At 38.4% G+C, this 20,320-nt stretch overlaps 1 long non-coding RNA gene and 1 pseudogene across 1 annotated transcript; one reads left to right on the top strand and one right to left on the bottom strand.

Moving 5' to 3' along the window:
- Positions 1–1,283: 1,283 nt before the first annotated feature.
- Positions 1,284–1,852, bottom strand: LOC111829515. Its single transcript, XR_002832909.1, has 2 exons — positions 1,669–1,852; positions 1,284–1,552 (listed from the first exon to the last, which is right to left on the bottom strand). It is a non-coding gene; the product is annotated as an uncharacterized LOC111829515 (long non-coding RNA).
- Positions 1,853–12,963: 11,111 nt separating this feature from the next.
- On the top strand, positions 12,964–16,577 carry LOC111829501 (annotated as a pseudogene).
- The last annotated feature ends 3,743 nt before the right edge of the window (positions 16,578–20,320 follow it).

The raw sequence follows: 20,320 nt of genomic DNA, 5'->3' as shown, positions 1-20,320 counted from the left end.
AACCACCATCTGACTCCTCGGCTCATCCTCAATACTCGTCGCTACCTCAACCAGCTCCACACACGACGCGTTTCACACCTTCCATCGCACCCTTATGTCGTGGTTGAGACCCTTCATGAACCAACACACCTGCAACTGCTTTGCATCTCCCGCACGACCCGAGTACACAAAGAGTTTGCTAAAGTCTAAGTCGTACTCCCGCACCGACCGCTCACTCTAAGTCAATGTAAGAAACTGCGACTCTATATGGTCCAATGCCTCTGCCGGAAAGTACTTGGCATTAAACTCTACCAAGAAGTCCCCACACACAATCAATCTCTGCTCCCTCTTGGTCAACACACTCCTCCACCACAAGTGTGCATCACCAACCAAGTAATGAGCGGCGAGGTCCATCTGGTACTCCTCAGGGCACCTCATAGACTAGAAGTAAAGCTCCAATCTCACCCGCCACTCATCTGCTACAGCCGGATCGGAACCCTTGAAGAACATGAACATTCCAAACCGTCGCAGCTGCTCTATCATCTTCAAATAGTACGACTGCTCGACAGCCGCACCTATCTCTTCTGGCTGCACAACTCTTACATCGGCCTACACACCAAGCCCACCTTGCTGCACGCCAAGCCCACCAGGCCCAACAGGCTGCACTCCCGCCACCCCTAGCGGTCCAATTGGAGCATGTGCATTAAACCACAAAACAAACAACTTACCGTGGAATCTCATTGAAGGATTGAGATAATGATCTATGATCTTCATGCCCACAAAATTAATTGAACAAATACAATCAACAAGGCAGGCAATTCACATCATCATTTCTCACCAACAAAATTCACACATCACATCATAATCACCCATCACAATCTGATACCAAATTGAAAAGACCTAACCCATTTTTTTTAATCATGCAAACCGGATTAACCAAAATAATGCAAACCAGCTAAACTAGACTAAATCAATTTAAACCATCTAAACTAGCTAAACTGTTCCTACTCAATTTAAATCATTCAATTCCAATTTAAACCAAACCATGTAACAATGACCAGCAGAAGATTAACCAAAAATCCAAATAAAACAGATGCATTAAACCAGCAAGTAATCCAATATCCTAAACAGTCATCATCAAGAACTAGAATAACATCCTAACATGTTTCTAAATTTCTGCAATAACAATCTCCTAACCAATTTTAGCAATTATTTAGAACAATCTGCGAGCCCCTAGATAATTCTTCTCTTCTCGCCATGATTCCACGATAACACCTTTCTTTTACATGCATCACAAAAAGAGATGCATAAGCATTTTCATAAATATTTAGTGAGGCATTCATCCCCACAACTGGCTATACACACAAGAAATATAATTCACATCCAAGTAATAACCAACAATAATAAAGTGAAAATGAAAAGACCACATAATCCAACATGACGAGTAGTGTCGATCGACACTCGCCACTGGTGTCGATCAACACTGATGCCCTGACATCACTCCATTCGCTTCTCATCATCGGATATGCCTCTCCAATCAATCCATGGCCGAATAGTTACTCTACAAGACTCGCTAGAGGCACCACAACACAAGAACCACGCATACAAACAAAGAAAATCAATCAACAACCATAGAAATCACCAAAACTTGAATCAAACAGCTTAGATAAGCCTAGGTTCTGCACTCACCTCTTAACCAAGAAAGAACAGCAAATAACAAGGGATGAAAGTGATGAAAACACACAACCAGCAGAAACACAAGGCACTCTTAATACCACAGCTACAAGATCTATCTTCTCCTTGCAAAAAACCTCCAAGAATAGCTCTGAAATCTCACTAGAATCACCCATAACTCACTGTAGAACTTTGAAACATTTTCTTTCACTCTCTGGAAGTCAAAAAGCGGCTGCTAAAGAACAAGGGTCGGCTTTTCCCTTTTTAATTGGCAACCTAGGGTTAGACCAACCCAAACCACTCAGTATTGCGATTAAAATCGACCTGGTCAGACCAAAATAAAATTCACGGGTGTTACAATTTGATTGGTCAGGTGACTTGTGCTTTATAGGATATCTAAAAAACTACCATATATTTCTATTTTTTCCCTAATATTTCTATATATTTTTAAAATTTTAAGTTTCTTAAGATGATGATTGATGACATATTTTGATAATAATAATAATAACAATAATATCTTTTATATTTTAAATCACAAGTCACTTGACCAATTAAATTGTGACATGTCATTAATAGCAAATTATATTTTAAAAAATAACTATAATCCTTTTTTTAATAAGATGAAATTGTAAAGAGAAACAAAAATTATACTGTCTAATAAAACTAACTCTTATTTTCATGGCAACTTAATAAAAAAAATTGGTACAAAATATATATTTTTTTTTTTAATTTCATAAAAATATTTCAAGTTACCTCCCACGATTATAGGAGTTAATTATATTCAAATAAATTTATATTACAACAAAACATAAATATAGGCTAGTTTTTAAATCTATAACCTTTATTCTTTTAATTTTATTAGAAAAGGTTTTTAAAACAATATTCCATAAATAAAGAAAAATATATAACAACATATAGTAACATATATGAATAACTATGATGAAATTAACATAGTTAAAATAAACATTGTCCATGAAAAATATAAGTTTGACAAGTAAGAACATATACCAAACACTATATATATACTAGTTTAGCACCCGTCCGATGGTCGGATCATATTTTTTCAAAATAGAATTAAAACTGAAATTTTATTATAACATCCAGACTTTTTTAATATAAGAACATAATTTAATTACGAAAGAGATTCTTTTTGGTCTATAGAAACTAATATAGGTATATATATATATATATATATATATATATATATATATATACTTAAGATTCGTTATGAAACGTTAATTATAAAAGTCTTGTAATGAATCAAGATATTGCGAGCTATTCACCATTATTCATAATATTGCAAAAATATTTTTTTAAACTTAAGAGAAATAACCTCTTAAAAACTTAAGAGAAATACCCTCTTCCTCCGGCACTGTGTGGTCAGGCGGTTAACTCCAACCGGTTCTCTCTCATTGTTCGGGTGGTGAATAAGAAGGAGCATAACTTACGAGCCATTGTCAATCAATTGCCACAGATTTGGGGTTTTGCGGACAGTTGTCGTGGTCGAATTCGGGGCGAGGGAAAGGTTTTGTTTGTCTTCAAGTCTGAAGAATCGCTCCAATTGTTGTTAAGGTGTGGTCCATGGGCTTTTAATGACTAGATGATGTCGGTTCATCGTTGGTATCCCAATATTTCAGAAGAGGCGATGAAAATCATTAAATCATTCCCTTTTGGATCCAAATTATGGGCATTCCAATCCAGTTTCTCAATGCCGCTATGGTTAATTTTATAGGCGACCAACTTGGCGGTGTTGCTGAAGTTGATTTTGACGAGAACACTAATGGGGGTTATTGGATCATTGATTTTGATGGATTTGGAAATCCAAACAAAAATCATATGTTATTTAATCACTGATTTTAAAATAACTATCTTAATCATGTGTTATTGGTTGTATGATTTATAAATACTAGTTAAAATGCTATGTTATTTGTTTAATGATTTGTTTTTGGATTTTAAAATCCGCATTATGTTTTAAATGGTTTGAAAGGATTTGATAATGTAAAATAGAAGGATTCAAATCCAAGGATAAAACATGTTATTTTCAAAATCCATGTATTTTGATTTCATAAATAATACGGGTTCACAAATTCTATGTGGTTTTACAAATCAATAAACCAATAACACCCCCTAACATGGTGGAGTTTGTTCGTGTCTGTGTGAATTGGAGTGTTGATACACCCCTTAGTTTCCAATAAAATTTTCGGTTTAGTGAGGATGAGAATACCATTATGAAATTTGTTATAAACGTCTGAAGAACTTTTGTTCCAAATGTGGTTATCTTTAGCATGATGCAAAAGAATGTCCTTTATCCTTTGAAGATGATCCTGATGAAGATGGTGATGAAGGTAGTGATCAGGATGATAATGATCACCATGAAGAGCCTCCTAAAGAAGGCAACTGTTCAGATAATGATCACCATGAAGAGCCTCTTGAAGAAGGCAACGATTTAGATAATACTCTACAAACAATCGCTCCTGATGGCGATATCCCAATGTTTAAGAGAGTCTCTAACAACAAGGAATTCATCATCACGGAGTCTGATGTTTTTTCTCTCCCAAATACATTTGAAGATACTAAATTGACTTTAGAACGTCTTCGTTATTTGTTCACCAAGTTCGCTAAAGGAAAGGGAATCCAGGATGCTTCACCGTCAAACACAATCTTCATCTTGGGAATTCACAATGAAGGACGTCTCACAAGAGGAAGAGGTCTGCTCTGGAACTCTACTACCAACAGGAAGAGGAAGCTTCTGAGCTGATGGTCCTGAATCAGATAAGGAAGAGGGAAAAGGTGGAATTTGAAGGCTCGTGTAGCAACAAGACTTTGGAAGGAGGCGCGTGGGGGCCCGGTGTAATGTCCCTCACTGGGACTAGTACCCGGACGCACATACGTGCAAAACGACCAGTCGAAAAATCCAATGAATCCGTAGATAAAATACAACATTGGCTTGGTCGTTCAGGACGCTTAAGCGAGGGAGTAAGGAAGTACGAGAAATGGCCGAGAACGAACGATCAGAATGATTCTCCGACAGACGGAACATGGTACCATGGCAAGGCTATCGACCATAACCATTCTATTGGCTAAGAAACCTTTAGGTAAAGTCTATAAGTTAGTTTTAGTCTAAAACTTATAGTTTGGTCGAGAGAATAGTAGAAGTTATCAAGAGAAAAATAGGTTTGGTCGAGAATGTGCGATAGGATGCTGAAACCGGACGTTGGACAGCCAACGCTCTCGGTATCCGGACGAAGGATTCATTGCCAGTGTGGAGTTTCCTCGATGATCTACATGAGAAAGTATTCGGTAAGTCTGTTTCTCTAACCTGGCATCAGACGGAAAGGAAGGGTCGACCGTCGGCCGATATTTCTCTAACTCTTGTCCGGACTTAACACAACTGTCAATCGCGGTACGAGTTGCAAACACTTAGGCCGTGTCCGGGAGGCCGGGCGCTCGCGGTTGGACGACTTTGGCGAACGAATTCGTTTCGGGAACCTTGGTCGACCAACTACGAGGGTCCTAAGTAGCACTCCCTATTTGTTCTTAGTGCTTGGACGGGTATGGGGTGTTACAAGAGTGGTATCAGAGAATGGTTACACGATGGTATGGGAAACCATGTTTTTATTGTTTTATCGAGTAAATGCATCGCAAGGGCTGTCTAGGAGATTGATTTGGTCACTTGAAAAACCTTAGTTTAATGGGATTTAGGATCTTATGATTTGTTTGTATTGTAGTATGCCACCGAAAAGAGGTAGGGGACGTGGCCGTGGACGTGGCCGAGGTAGGTTTGGGAGAGGGGGTAGGATGTTGGGTCTCCCACCCCCGGGATATGAGTACCGTGAGATTGTGAGAGGGGAATCAATATGGAGTGCTGCTAAGCGTAACCAAGATTGACGAGAAACATACTTATGAGGGAGAGACAAAGGAGAATTCGGACGATTGTGTTTGTGTGAATCCGAAATCAGAAGAGAAGGAAGTCTTCATGGTCTAAGATTATATCAGTATTTCATCGGGTTCGTTCAACTCACTTTGAACCTTTGGAGGTCCGTCAAGCATCATCGATATATCCTCCGACGGTTCTCGTACTCCATCAGTTGCGTTGAGCCCAGCATACCCGTTCTCTCCATTGGTGAATGCCAATGAACTTGAAGACATGGTGAATTTTGAAGAAGATCCCGAAGAACCAACCGAACCGATGATAGACCTTCCAGAGTTTACTATACCATTTCCAAACAGTCCACTTACGATGATATGGAGAGAGAACTCGCCGGTCCTCAACCTTGGTCCAGACCTGTTGGCCGATGCTTTTCCGATGAGTGAGATAAGTAGCACTTCCGGCACTAAGATGTCGTACTGTTTCATATGTGGGCGTATTGGACACTATCCCTTAGAGTGTCAATATTACAGTCCATATGCTCCATCATACAACATTTATTTGCTATGTGGAGAGATCGGACACTACGCTAGCTCGTGTCCGACAGTGAAGCCTCCGAATCCTATTCGTCTCCCAGCTCCCCCTCCATCCACATCTTACGCTACCGGTCCTTCATCCTCCCAGCCACCGTCCACCCCCTTCCGTTTCATTACAGGTTGTCCGTGCATAAGGTGTAAATATAGGCTTCCTTGATAGGGAACCCCAACCTTAGTAGGAAATAGGCACTAACCCCATTTTTGTGTGTACATCGGCGGCTATGGTTAGGACACTAGTAACTTGCGGTTCTATGTTGTATAATCTTTTTGGATGTGGTTGAATTGTGTCGAGGGGTTGAATAAGCGGTGTATGAGTGAGATACTATCGGCATGGGTGTGTTACTTATGTGACGATGGGCATGTTACTTATAGGATGTGATATGAGTATGCTTTGTTTATATTTCTCACTGTCCTTTACTTGTTTTAATTTTTCTTATTTACTTGCTTGATATTTCTTTATTAATTCTTGTGTGTGCATGAGTATGTGTTAGGAATATAATAGGTATTTCGAGGAACCCGGAGAGAAAAACCATAGAAAACTTAGGACGATTATCCTCACCCCAGCCAGCCAAGAAATGGAACTCGATAGCCATGCCAAGATGATCGACCGAGAGAATCAAATGCGAAAATCCAAAGTGGTTACCTTATTCCTTGCCGAGAAAGAAGTGAAGCGAAAGAAGATTTATGTTCTGATGGAAGTTACACTCAAAAAGATCGAGAACAACAATTCAACTTTGATAACTGGAGACATATACAAGGAGTGTTCCGAACAAGGTGGAAGGAGAATGATGCACCCGAAGACTATGAAGAGATTGCAAGAAAATAATGCTTAAGCCTTTGGAGATCCATATTGATAAGGAAGTACAAGATAAAGGATTGTTCCATTAATCCGGAACCACGGTGAAGTTGAAGTAAGAAATTTCCGTTATGACAGATTCTACAAATTTTGAGGACAAATTTTTGTAAGGGGAGGAAAATCTAATGTCCCTCACCGAGACTAGTACACGGACGCACAGACGTGTAATACGACCAGCAGGCAAAATCCAATGAATTCGTAGAGAAAATACAACATTGGCTTGGTCGTTCAGGAGGCTTAAGCGAGGGAGTAAGGAAGTACGAGAAATGGCAACGAACGATCGGAATGATTCTCCGACAGACGGAACATGGTATCATGGCAAGGCTATCGACCATAACCATTCTATTGTCCAAGAAACCTTTAGGTAAAGTCCCTAAGTTAGTTTTAGCCTAAACCTTATAGTTTGGTCGAAATAATAGTACAAGTTATCAAGAGAAAAATAGGTTTGGTCGAGAATGTGCGATAGGATGCTGAAATTGGACGTTGGACAGCCAACGCTCTCGGTAGCCGGACGAAGGATTCATTGCCAGTGTGGATTTTCCTCGATTATCTACATGAGAAATTATTCGGTAAGTCTGTCTCTCTGAGCCGGCATCAGACAGAAAGGATGGGTCGACCGTCGGCCAATGATCGATTGCCGGTAACGGCCGTATCGATACTCACGTGTACCGACGGTTAGTACATAATATCGGCCGGTGAAGGAAACGGACAGTCCGGATCGATTCTTAGGCAATGTTTATCCGTTAGGTAGCTCGTCCTTATCCGTTCCAGGCAATAGTTATCCAAACCCATTGTTCTTATCCGTTAGCGAGGTGTTGCCGTTTTGAGCCGTCTTAGTGTCCGGTGATGTGTCGCCACTATAAGCGACCAACAACCACCTCCTACTTACCCAACCGACTTAGTACCCCTATATAAACTCCACCCTTTGCCTCATTTCTTACCCAGACCCAAAAAAGAAGAGAAGCTTGGTAGTTCGCCGGAGAAAGCTCCCGGAGAGAAGAAAAACCCTTAGGAGAAGTAGGTGAGTTTCTCGGTCACGTGAAGTAGCACGCGAATAGGATAGTTTATTCTTATTTTGTTTAATTAGTCTTAATTAATTAAAGGTTTATTTTTTTAAGTACTTAGTTAGTTTTAAGGTTAAGTTAATTATTTAGGTTAAGTAGTTCTTTGATATAATTAGTATAAACGATGGTAGTACTAAGGCATTATTACTTGGGTTAGTTCTAATACTTGGTTAGCTTGTTTGTTGAGTAATTGCTTAGGTTCTTAGATCTTGAAGAAGTTAGAATAGTTCATGGTTAGTATTGTTGTGTGATTGTTAAACATTATATATCTTGGATAGCTTCCTTTGTTAATAGAGTGGGTTTATTGTTGTGATGTTTGGACATTGGATATAGATTATAGCTTGGATGGTTTATATTGGATAGTTATTAGCATGTACTTGAAAGCATCATCTTGTGTTGTATCATGAAGCATGATTTTTGGATGCAATGTTGTAGCTTGCATTGTAGTAGTTGCATTTTGTTGTAATGCATGCGACTAGGGATATTGTGGACGTATTAGTGGAATTAGTATCGGACGGATCATGCTATCCCTGTCGTATATGGTACGTTAGGTAACGTGATCATATACGAGACTCAGGGCCGGGTCGCGACGGACCGAGTAGCTACATGCCGATGTAGACAGATTCTTCTATATACTTTGTGTCTAGGATGGGGGATATCATGTATTCGTGAAAAGGCCTTATGGGAGTTGTAGATGCATGTATAACATTTTAGGTTCTCCGCTGCATGTGTTGTTCGAGTCTTTGTTGATGGATTGTTAGTATATTGTTATTGTTGTGGAAATGCTTCTTGTGTGTTAGTTCTCGATAGGCAATCCGATAGGCAATCCTTATAAGCTGATGGGGGTAGGTAACGGGTAGATTTACTTTTATTCCAGGCTCACTAAGTAACGATAGATTACTTATGTTCCTACTTTAATTTTACAGGTTTTCTTAGCCGATTAATCTCGTAGTAAAGCAAGTGACCTAGGCGAATCAAAGTAGGTTTTACAGCCTTTGTAAATTCTTACTAATTATACTTTGTATGAGTTTTTAAAGAAAAGGATCCGACTCGTATAAGCGTTTTTCGGTAACAATTTATTCATATATGTACAAAGACTCCAATTTTCCAAAAGCTTAAAGGGTTGTTCCAACTGATATTTTTGTCTTGTCCAAACTTAACACAACTCTCGTTTGAGGTACATGTTGCATGACTTTGGCGAACGAATTCCTTAGTCCGTTTCCGAGAGGTCGGGCACTCGCGGTTTGATGACTTTGGCGAACGAATTCGTTTCCGGAACCTTGGTCGACCGACTACGAGGGTCCTAAGTAGCACTCCCTATTCGTTCTTAGTGCTAGGACGGGTATGGGGTGTTACACCCGGTACCCCCACTTCTGCCATGTGAGCCGTCTCCTGGAACTGTCACGGCATCTATTCGCCACTGACTCAATTCTGCCTTAAGCGTTTATGTCGTATTTTAAAACCTCATGTTGTGTTTTTGGGTGAAACTCTTAATGCTTGTTCTGTTGTGTGTGATTTTGCTTCTGTTTTAGGATTTCCTAATGTAATTATTGAACCCCCTCAAGGTAAGAGTGGTGGTCTTGCTATGATGTGGATGAACTCAATTTCTTTGTCCAAATTGTATCAGGATGAAAGAATCATAGATGTTCATATCAACTTTAATAATATTAGTTTCTATTTGTCTGCTGGTGTTTATGGTCATCCTATTTGTAGCCAACATCCAGTTCTATGGAATCACATTGAAGATATTCATCACAAGAGATCTGGTCCTTGGATTCTTATGGGTGATTTTAATTAAATTTTGAACAATGATGAAAAGATTGGAGAGCCTTTGAGAGATGATTGGTCTTTTAGACGCTTTAGGAATATGTTTTCAACTTGTGATCTAGCGGATTAAAGATCAAAGGGAGACATATTTTCATGGGTAGGGGACCGACGAAACTTCATGGTTAAATGTTGTCTTGATCGAGTTCTGGTTAACTCAGAATGGGCAGCAAGTTTCCAAATACAGAGGCTGAATTCATGGAGTTTAATGGTTTCGATCACAAGCCGGTTTTCACAAATTTCACCCCGGTTGTGACCGGTTATCACAAACCTTTTCATTTTGATAAACGTTTGACTCAGATTGAGAACTTTAGCAATATTGTTGAACAAGGATGGAACGCTTGTAAAAATCAAAACCATTACTCGATTAGTGACCAGATAACCCATTGTCGAAAAGCCATGGCAAAGGGTAAACACCAAACTTCTTTGAATGCTGCAAAACGTATTGACTACCTTCAAGCTGCTTTAAACAAAGCCATGGAAAACTTTAACTGGCGACAAAGACGAGAAATTCCAAGGCTTCAAAGAGATCTGACTATAGCTTATAGAGATGAAGAATATTATTGGCAAAATAATAGCCGCAACCAATGGATGACTCTAGGTGATCGTAATACTTCTTTTTTCATGCTAGTGCGAAAAAACACTTATGTTAAAGATGTATCAAACGCGACATACTCCGGAGATTAAAAAATTGGTAATCATGCTCAAGACTATTTTCGGGAAGTCTACAAATCTAGTAGAACTTTAGTTTCCCCCATAGATTTTGGGGGCTTTGTACCCACCGTAACTACAGAGATCAATGATGACTTGACGAGAGTTTTCACCGGTGACGAGATTTTGGAGGCCATATCTTCTATAGGGGATGACAAAGAGCCGGGTCCAGATGGTTTAAAAGCTCGTTTCTACAAGCACTATTGCCACATCTTTGGTGCCGATACAATTCATGAGGTGCAAGATTTGTTTGATACATCCTATATGAAGTCATGTATAAACCATACAAATATTTTCATGTTACCAAAAATTAATAATCCATCTACTCTGTCTGATGATAGACCAATTGCCCTTTGTAATGTGTTATACAAAATTATTTCAATGTGCTTGGTTAATAGACTTAAAAAACATCCAAGTTTAATTGTATCGGATACTCAAGCTGGTTTCATTCTCGGTCGCTGGATTACTGATAATGTTATGATTGCTCATGAGATTATGCATGCCCTCAAATCAAGAAAAAGATTTTCACAAAATTATATGGCGATAAAAACTGATGTAACAAAAGCTTATGATAGAGTAGAATGGAACTTTTTGGAGGTAACTATGCATTTGTTTGGTTTCTCGGAATAAGTTGGATCATGGCATCGGTTCGATCTGTTAGTTACTCTATTCTCATTAATGGCACTCCCCATGGCATGGTTCATCCAGAGCGTGGTATTCGACAAGGTGATCCTCTGTCTCCGTATCTCTTCATTCTTTGTGCGGATATTATGAGCCATATCATTAAAATGAGAGTTCATGATGGCAATGGTATAAGAATAGGTAATGGTATTCCAGCCATCCCTCACCTTCAGTTTGCAGACGACTCTTTATTTTTCTAGTCAAGCAAATACAAGAAAAAAAAAATCCTTGCCACGTTAGCAACAAAAAGGCGATCAGAAGGGTGATTAGGTTTTCTTCTCCTTAGGGTAGGGTTTAGCGGCCAGCCACCTGTCTCTCATGGCGGAGGAAGCCGGCGTTGCTTCCCAACGGTCGAGGAACCCTACTGCCGTGAGTCCTGTGGCTCTTCCAGTCCGAAAGTCATATGCTACTGTCGTCGGGAAACCGACTCTCTCTAAATTTAACGTTGATGTAAGTGTGGTTGATGGTAAAGCCATGGTGATTGTTCCTGATGAAGTGTTACAAGATTCAATGCCTCTTTGGGAGGATTTCTTGGTGGGTAGGTTTCCCAATGCCGCCCCACATATTGGTCGGATTCACGTCATTGGGAACAAAATTTGGACCCTTGGTGATCGATCCATCAAGATCGATGTGTATAGCATCAATGAAAAGATGGTAAAGTTCAGAATATGTAATGCGGCTGCAAGGAATCATGTGCTACGTAGGGGCATGTGGAACATTTGCGACCAACCTATGATTGTTTCGAAATGGACTCCGGTAGCGGAGGACGCCCAGCCAGAGATAAAGACAATGCCCATATGGGTTATTCTCAAAAATGTTCCACCCTCTATGTTCTCATGGCAAGGTCTCAGTTTCCTCGCCAGCCCGGTGGGTGAACCTAAAAGACTGCACCAAGAGACGGAATTAGTTACATATTTTGATGAGGCAAAAGTCTTTGTCGAGGTTGATCTTGCAAAGGAATTACCGAAGTCCTACTTCTTCAAGATCAAAGAGGAGGATACATGTGTTCATTATGAATACCCATGGCTTCCTCCATGCTGCAGTATTTGTAACAAATGGGGCCACTTTGACGATGGATGCCTTGCTGCAGCGGGTAGGTCAAGTCCCAATAAGAACAGACCTCTCTGTTTCTTTGGTTGCCTCCGTTTTTTAATCTATCAGTGTTCAGGAACAGACCTCGTCACCTACTGTAGTACCTGAGACTGTGACGCCACCACAGCAAAACCGCATTGAACATGTGTAGAATTTGGTTTCATATGTGTTAGTCCCTAAGAAGACAAACGTCACCACGGAAACGGAGGAGGGTGAATTTGTTCCTCACTCGTCTATCTTTACAACAAAAGTCTTTGAATCAGAGGAAGAGGAGTGGTCTGATATTATTCATTCTGGGGGGAAAGCTTCCTCAAAGCCTCAGGCGGGAGGTGCTCTAGTCCCGATAATCTCACCTACACGGTTTGATGCTCTTAGAGATAATACCATTGAGGAAGAGATACTAGTCGAGGAAACAGATCCTAGGCCCGATGTTGACAAAATGAAGCCTATGAGGCTGGAAACCGGAGAAAACAAAGAGGAACATGTCACCTTGCGCCCAGTTCTTCCCAGAGACTCGAAGAATTCACACAAGTACTTGCAGGCGTCATCTCTTCAGGTGAAAAGCTAATGAAAAAGATCAACCTAACCATAGAAAAAGTCAACCAAGAAGAAACATTAATGTCGGTTTTTTCCTGGAACATTGGCGGTTTTAATAAAGAAAGCAAGCAGTTAGTAGTTCGAGATTGGTTACGTTCGAAGTTTGGCATGGAGTTTGGTTGTTTGCTGGAAACTAAGGTTAAAGAAAATAAAGTTTCAGACATCATTAAAAAAGATTTCCCGTGTTAAAACATGGCTTCTAATTACGAGTTTAGCAGATTCGGCAGGATTTGGGTGGTTTGGAGTGGAAAAGTAAAGTTGCAGGTGTTGTATAATAGCAGCCAGTTAATCACGTGTCTCATCCAGTTACCAACATTGGAGGAGGAGTTTGTTTTCTCTTTCGTTTATGCTTCTAATGTGGAAGGACATTCACCAACAACAAACTCAGTGACCTTTCAGGGGAAACCATGGATCTTGTTTGGCAATTTTAATGAAACATTGGACCCGGCTGAGCACTCTCTGGTTAATATCTCTCCCCAGGTAACCACGGGTATGCGTGACTTCCTAGCTCTAGTTCGATAATGTTCCTTTGTCGATTTAAGAACTCATGGGCCGCTTTTTACTTGGTTAACAAGCAAGATGACGGTTTGATCTGCAAAAAAACTAGACCGGGCTCTACATAATCCAAGTTGGCTTCAGGTTTTTCCTTAGTCCTACTGCTCTATGGAATGTGGAGGTTGCTCTGATCACCTTCGTGGTACTATATCCATCGTTTCTGGCATCTCTGACCGCGAGGTCCTTTCAAATTCACCAATGCCATTGCTTCTCAGCCTAAATTTAAGCAGCATGTGGACAGCTATTGATATGCCTCTTCTCCTTTGTTTCAATCTACTTACACATTGTTTCGGTTTTGAAAGAAGTTAAAACTTCTGAAACCCATTCTTCGTCAGCTAGGCTGCAACAATTTTTCATACATTACCCGTCGCGCATCAGCAGCCTATGACGACTTATGTATGTTACAACTACGCAGTTTCTCAAATCCTATTGCCCAAGACCTTTGAGCAGAGACCCAAGCATACGAGATATGGGAAAAAGTTGCAAGTCTGGAAGAAAAATTTCTGAAACAGAGATTTAAACTGCACTGGCTCAAGGTTGGTGATTGAAACAATAAATTCTTCCACAATGGTGTTAAAGTGAAACAAGCTCTCAATTCAATTCATGAGGTGACTTCCCTGACTGGTGTGATGCTCACAAATGCTGACGATATAAAGGCAGAGGCTGTCCGGTTCTTTTCGGGTCTTCTCACCTTGGAGCCATCTGGCTATACGGGTACGTCTGTTGATTATATTGGCGGTTTGATCCCTTCCGCTGCTCTGATCATGAACAAACTACACTCATTGCTGAGGTCTCTGAGGCGGAAATTAAAAAAAGTCATATTCACTATGCCGATGAATAAAACTCCCGGGCCAGATGGGTTTACTACAGAGTTTTTTAAGGAAGCATGGGATATTGTTGGTCCTGAGCTAACTCTAGTAGTCAAATCATTCTTCACATATGATTTTCTCCCAAAATGACTTAACACTACTATTCTTGTTCTGATCCCAAAGAAAGTAGATGCAAAGGAAATGAAGGACTATAGGCCTATATATTGTTGTAAGGTCTTGTACAAAGCCATCTCCAAGATTATTGCAAACCGCATCAAGAGAATTCTTCCTGGTTTTATTGCTCCAAACAAGTCTGCTTTATTTCAAGACAGATTGTTAATGGAAAATCTACTTCTTGCTACGAGCTAGTAAAAGACTACCACAAGGAAGGCATCTCTTCTCGTTGTGCAATGAAGCTCGATATTTCCAAGGCTTTTGATTCGGTTCAGTGGCGTTTTATTCTGAATATTTTTCGGGCTCTGTATTTTTCTGCAAAGTTCATTCATTGGATCAATCTTTGCATATCTACTGCTTCCTTTTCAGTCAAGTGAATGGTGAATTAACCGGTTTTTTCAGAAGCACGTGTGGTCTACGCTAGGGTTGATATCTTTTACCTTATTTGTTTGTCATGAGTATGAATGTCCTATTGCAATTGCTGGATAAAGCAGCTATGAACAATCGGTTTGGCTACCATCCAAAATGTAAGAATCTGAAGCTTACTCACTTATGCTTTGCTGATGATATAATGGTCTTCTCGGATAGCACTTTAAGATCGATGGAACACATCTTGGGGGTGTTTAAAGAGTTTTCAGCAATCTCTGGGCTGCATATCAGTTTGAAGAAATCCACTTTGTTCTTGGCAGGTGTTGCGGCTCCTGTTCGGGCTAACATTCTGCACCACTTCCCCTTTGTTTTGGGAACCTTACCGGTTAGATATTTGGGTCTCCCGCTGGTCACTAAGCGTATGTCTTTGTCCGACTGTCTTCCTCTGCTTGAAAAAATCAGATCACGCATCAGTTCTTGGAAGAACCGCTTTCTCTCTTATGCTGATAGGCTGCAACTCCTAAGCTCAGTTATCTTTAGCTTGACTAACTTCTGGAATTCAGCTTTTCGTTTACCGAGCTCCTGTATCAAAGAAATATAAACTATTTGCTCTGCCTTCCTCTGGTCGGGTCCTGATTTAATTCCTATAAAGGCTAAGGTCGCTTGGCGAGACGTGTGTCGTCCCAAAAATGAGGGTGGTTTAGGCCTGAAATCGATTGCCGAGGAAAACAAGGTCAGCTGTTTCAAACTTATTTGGCGTATTATTTCAGCAAATTCCCTTTGGGTTGATTGGGTTAAAAGAGAGCTTCTCCAGAACGAGTCCTTTTGGTCGGTCTCTAATGCTACAAACTTGGATTCTTGGCTATGAAGGAAACTCCTTAAATATCGTCCTCAGGCAAGGGACTTTTGTCGTATGGACGTGTGTAGCGATCTTACTACTTCTTTCTGGTTTGACAATTGTGCTCCCTCGGCGTTTTGCATAACACGCTAGGGGACCGTGGATTTATTGATCTTGGAATCACTCGCTCTGCAACTATTGTTGGTGCTCTAAGCCACTGTCGTCGTCATCACCGCTCTGAGTTCTTAAATCAGGTTGAGAGTGAGTTGGACAAGTTTCGTGATGGGCTAGGAGCAGAGCATGATGTTGCTCTTTGGCATGGGGGTTCCGGCCAAAGTTCTTGACCAACGATACTTGACTTCAGATTCGGGAAAATTGTCCAACGTTCCAATGGCCTAAGGGGATTAGGTTTCCACACTCAACTCCTAAATACTCTTTTATATCTTAGCTGGCAACCCTTAATAGGCTTACTACAGAGGATCGTATGAACTCTTGGAACCGTGGCGTAGCATCTGGTTGTGTTCTTTGCAATGATCCGTGGGAAACCCGTGATCACTTATTTTTCTCGTGTCCCTACTCCTCTCATGTTTGGCATGATCTAACATCTTCCCTATTGCAAGGTCAACACTCTACTCATTTCTGGGATATTGTCTCTCTTATCTCAGGAAATCAGCTTCCTCCAACAGTTCGATACATCATAAGGTATGCCTTCTAGACCACAATCCACTCGCTTTGACGGGAACAAAACAGAAGACGCCATGGAGAGAATCCACAATCTACGGACAAGCTCATCAAACTCATTGACTGACACATTCGCAACCGCTGTTGTTCGCTTCAAGGGGACGTCTTCAACGCTTAGTTGGTATCAAGATACTAAGCTTTTCAGCCACTACTTTTATACCTAGTTTTATCAACCTTACATTCTATATAAAGTTGCATATATTGTAAGGAAAAAGTCTTTTTTTGGTTGAAATTCAATTTTACATTCATTCAAAAAAAAAAAACAAGAAATTGTAAGGAAATAAAAGAGATTTTTGAAGTTTATGAATACTATTCTGGCCAAAAAATAAATACTTCAAAATCACTTATAACTTTTGGCTCTAGAATAAATGGTCAACATCAAAATAGATTAAAAAAAAAAATATTTTACAAATTTCTAATCATGGGGGTGGTGGGAAGTATCTAGGTCTCCTAGAACAATTTGGGCAAAAAAAGAAAGACATGTTTAACTATATTATTGAAAATGTTAATAAAAGAACTGCTTCTTGGAGCGTGAAGAAGCTTTCTCCGGCTGGTAAAAAAATTATGTTAAAATCTGTGGCACTCGCAATGCCAGTCTTTTCTATGTCATGTTTCAAAATCCCAGCAAGTGTTATTAATGAAATAGATTCTGAACTCCAAAAATATTGGTGGGAACGAGGAAACAATGAACGTGGCATACCTTGGATTGCTTGGAAAAGACTTCAACATCCCAAATACGAAGGAGGTATGGGGTTTAAAACCTTATCGGAGTTCAATGATGCTTTGTTGGCTAAACAAGCTTGGAGGATTCATAAGCATCTAGATTCTTTATTTGCGCGTATTATGAGAGCTAGATATTTTAGAGATGAGTCTATTTTTGATGCAAAGAGTAGAACAAATCAATCTTATGGCTGGGCTGCTATTTTAGAAGGTCTTAAAATTATAAAAAAAAAAAAAAAGGTATTCGTTACATCATTGGCGATGAAAAAACAGCTAGGGTCAATATTGATAATATTACAAATTCTCATCCACCGAAGCCATTGCATAGTGTTCCGGCGAATGTTAATCTTCATTATAAGGATCTTATCACATCTGTGGATAGCTATCGGTACTGGGATATAAATAAAGTCACAACCAACATTGATCAATTTGATCACCACCATTTTGTTAATATGTACTTATCACGGCCCATCATGCCTGATAAACTAATTTGGCATTACAATAAGAATGGTGAGTATTATGTTCGTTCTGGCTATTCGCTTTCAACTCATGATCCTATGTCATCAACAAATATTGCTCCTATACCCCATGGATATGTTCGGCTGAAGACTCAAATTTGGAAGATGAATATATTACCAAAAATAAAACGTTTTCTTTGGCGAATTGTAACTAAGGCACTACCATCCATCACTCGGCTCAATACTCGGGGAACGAACTTGTACCATGTATGTCCAAGATGTTTTCAAGCATATAATTTTGTCCTTTCGCTGCATCAATATGGGAAATAACTAATCTTCCATCCAACCCTATTCTTTCAACATCTTTTGATTGTGAGAGTTTCATTGAATCTCTATTATCTCTACAATCCACCCCTGCAATTCCTCATGAAACCATATTACCACCTTTTTGGATTATGTGGCATACGTGGAAGACAAGGAATAACTTTCTATTCAATGTTGTTCAAGAAACTCCACTAGCTGTGGTCTACCGTGCTCAAGGAGATGTTTGTGCGTGGCTTTTTCATTCGGTTCCATCTCAACCTTCCCAATCAATTACTACTACAGGAGTTGGTCATAATTGGACTAGACCTCCTGATCATTCTATTAAGTGCAACTACGATGCAGCATTTGATATTAACACTAAAATAGTTCTAGGAGGATGGGTTCTTCAGGACAAGAATGGTGCTTCTCTTGGTTGGGGATCTGCTGTTCTTGGTCAAGCTATGTCTCCACTAGAGGCGGAAGCAAAAGCACTAGTAGCGGCAATGCAACAATGTTGGATCAGAGGCCTCCATGCGTCTTATATGATATTCGTTTCTGGGCTTCTTTGTTTCAATACACTCATTTTGTTTTTACAAGGCGAAGTTGTAATAATGTTGCACATTTATTAGCCAAATTTGGTTGTAATTCCTCTCCTTTTTATTTTGATTGTTTTAATCCGCCGCAGTGGCTATCCAAACAATTGTATCAAGATTACATTAGTTTATCTATATAAAATATTTTTTTAAGAAAAAATATATATATTTTAAATATTTTTCCAGAATTTTTTGTTAAGGTTTGGGTTGCCTATTTTCATTTAGGGTATATTTTAAAGGGGTATGGTTTATTTTTTAGAGTTTAGGATTTTATTTTGAAAGTTTTTTTTTAACAGCTGATTTTATTAAGACCTGATAGTGTGATCCTCATGATTACTTTTTGAAAGTTTAATTTTGAAATATAGTGCTAATTTTGGAAAATAATAGAGTTTGTGCTAAGTTTGGAAGAAAAACTTAGATTAATGCTATTTTTGAGAATTGCCCAAAACTTAATTTAGCAATCATCCCTAAAACATGATTATACCATTTTATAAAAAAAAATTATTTCTTAACTTCCATTTTCTGTAAAAAAATCATTCTCAAGCTCTGGAATTTATTGTATTTTATTAAAATTAATTAGTTATTATTAAATCTGATGGTAAAGTTCCTGCAAATTATTATCAATCTAAAATATGATATTAAATACAAATAAACTCATGTAAAGAAGTTTATATAAAAAACGATAATAAACATAAGAAAAAATAAAAATAAAATATTGTTTTGAAACTTAATATTACAGCATTGTTGAAAAATACATTAAGGAATACTCAAATAGGAATTATAAAAAATACTCAAATAGGAATTATAAAAAATACATCTTTAAAAAATATTATTTTTAAAATCATTATATTATGAATTATATTAAACTTTAGTTATCTTTAATCCAATGCTAAAAAAATTATATTTTCAAAACTCTTTTATCCACCTCCTGTTTTAGTAAATGAAATTGCTCGATGATATATTACATTTATACATAAAATAAAAATTAAAAATTAAAAAAATTATAAAATCAACAATTATTAAAAATATTATTTAGTTAAACTCATAATCTTATTTAGATGTAAAATGAACCTAAATTTCCTTTAAAACCCCAAATTGATAAATAATTTTTTTTTTAATTTGTAGAATATAAATCCTACTTATAAACCCAAATCGACATATAATCTCATTTAATTATAAAATCTAAACTTTAATGCTCATTTACAGACACAAACCAATATATAACTCATATAACTGTAAAACTTATGTCTCAATCTTCCTTTATAAAGAGAAACTAATATATAGTCTTGCTAAATAGTAAATACTAATAGCATTGATAAATCCCAACCGACATAACCCAAATCAGGTTAATAATTTATTTTTTTAATTAAAATTTTTGAATATAGTTATTTTATTTATTTTCTTTTTTAATATGGTTTTTAAGAACTATTTTTATCTTAATATTAACAAAACTAAATATAGCATGTGGGGACATCTTATGTTTTACTTGACACTTACCATGATCACGTGACCCAAGCTTTAACATATATATAATTTCGTTTATGAAACTAACTTATAAGCTCTTTTAATTGTAAATTTCAAATCCCTATCTCTTAATATTTCTATTTTTATCAACACATTAACAAAATTAGAATCGACACGTGTCAACATCCTTTCGTTTATAAATAATACATGTCACGATCTTGTTAAGAGCTAACTGGAATACTTATTATAATATTTCTCTATCATTTCTAAATAACACATGTCACAATCTTGTTAATGGCTAACTTTGAAAACCAAGGTTCATATAATAAGATATATATATATATATATATATAT

Source organism: Capsella rubella, unplaced genomic scaffold, assembly GCF_000375325.1.
Source record: "Capsella rubella cultivar Monte Gargano unplaced genomic scaffold, Caprub1_0 scaffold_11, whole genome shotgun sequence".
Taxonomy (NCBI): Eukaryota; Viridiplantae; Streptophyta; class Magnoliopsida; order Brassicales; family Brassicaceae; genus Capsella; species Capsella rubella.
The sequence above is the reverse complement of the archived record's forward strand: the minus strand, read 5'-3'. Positions and strand labels throughout refer to the sequence as shown.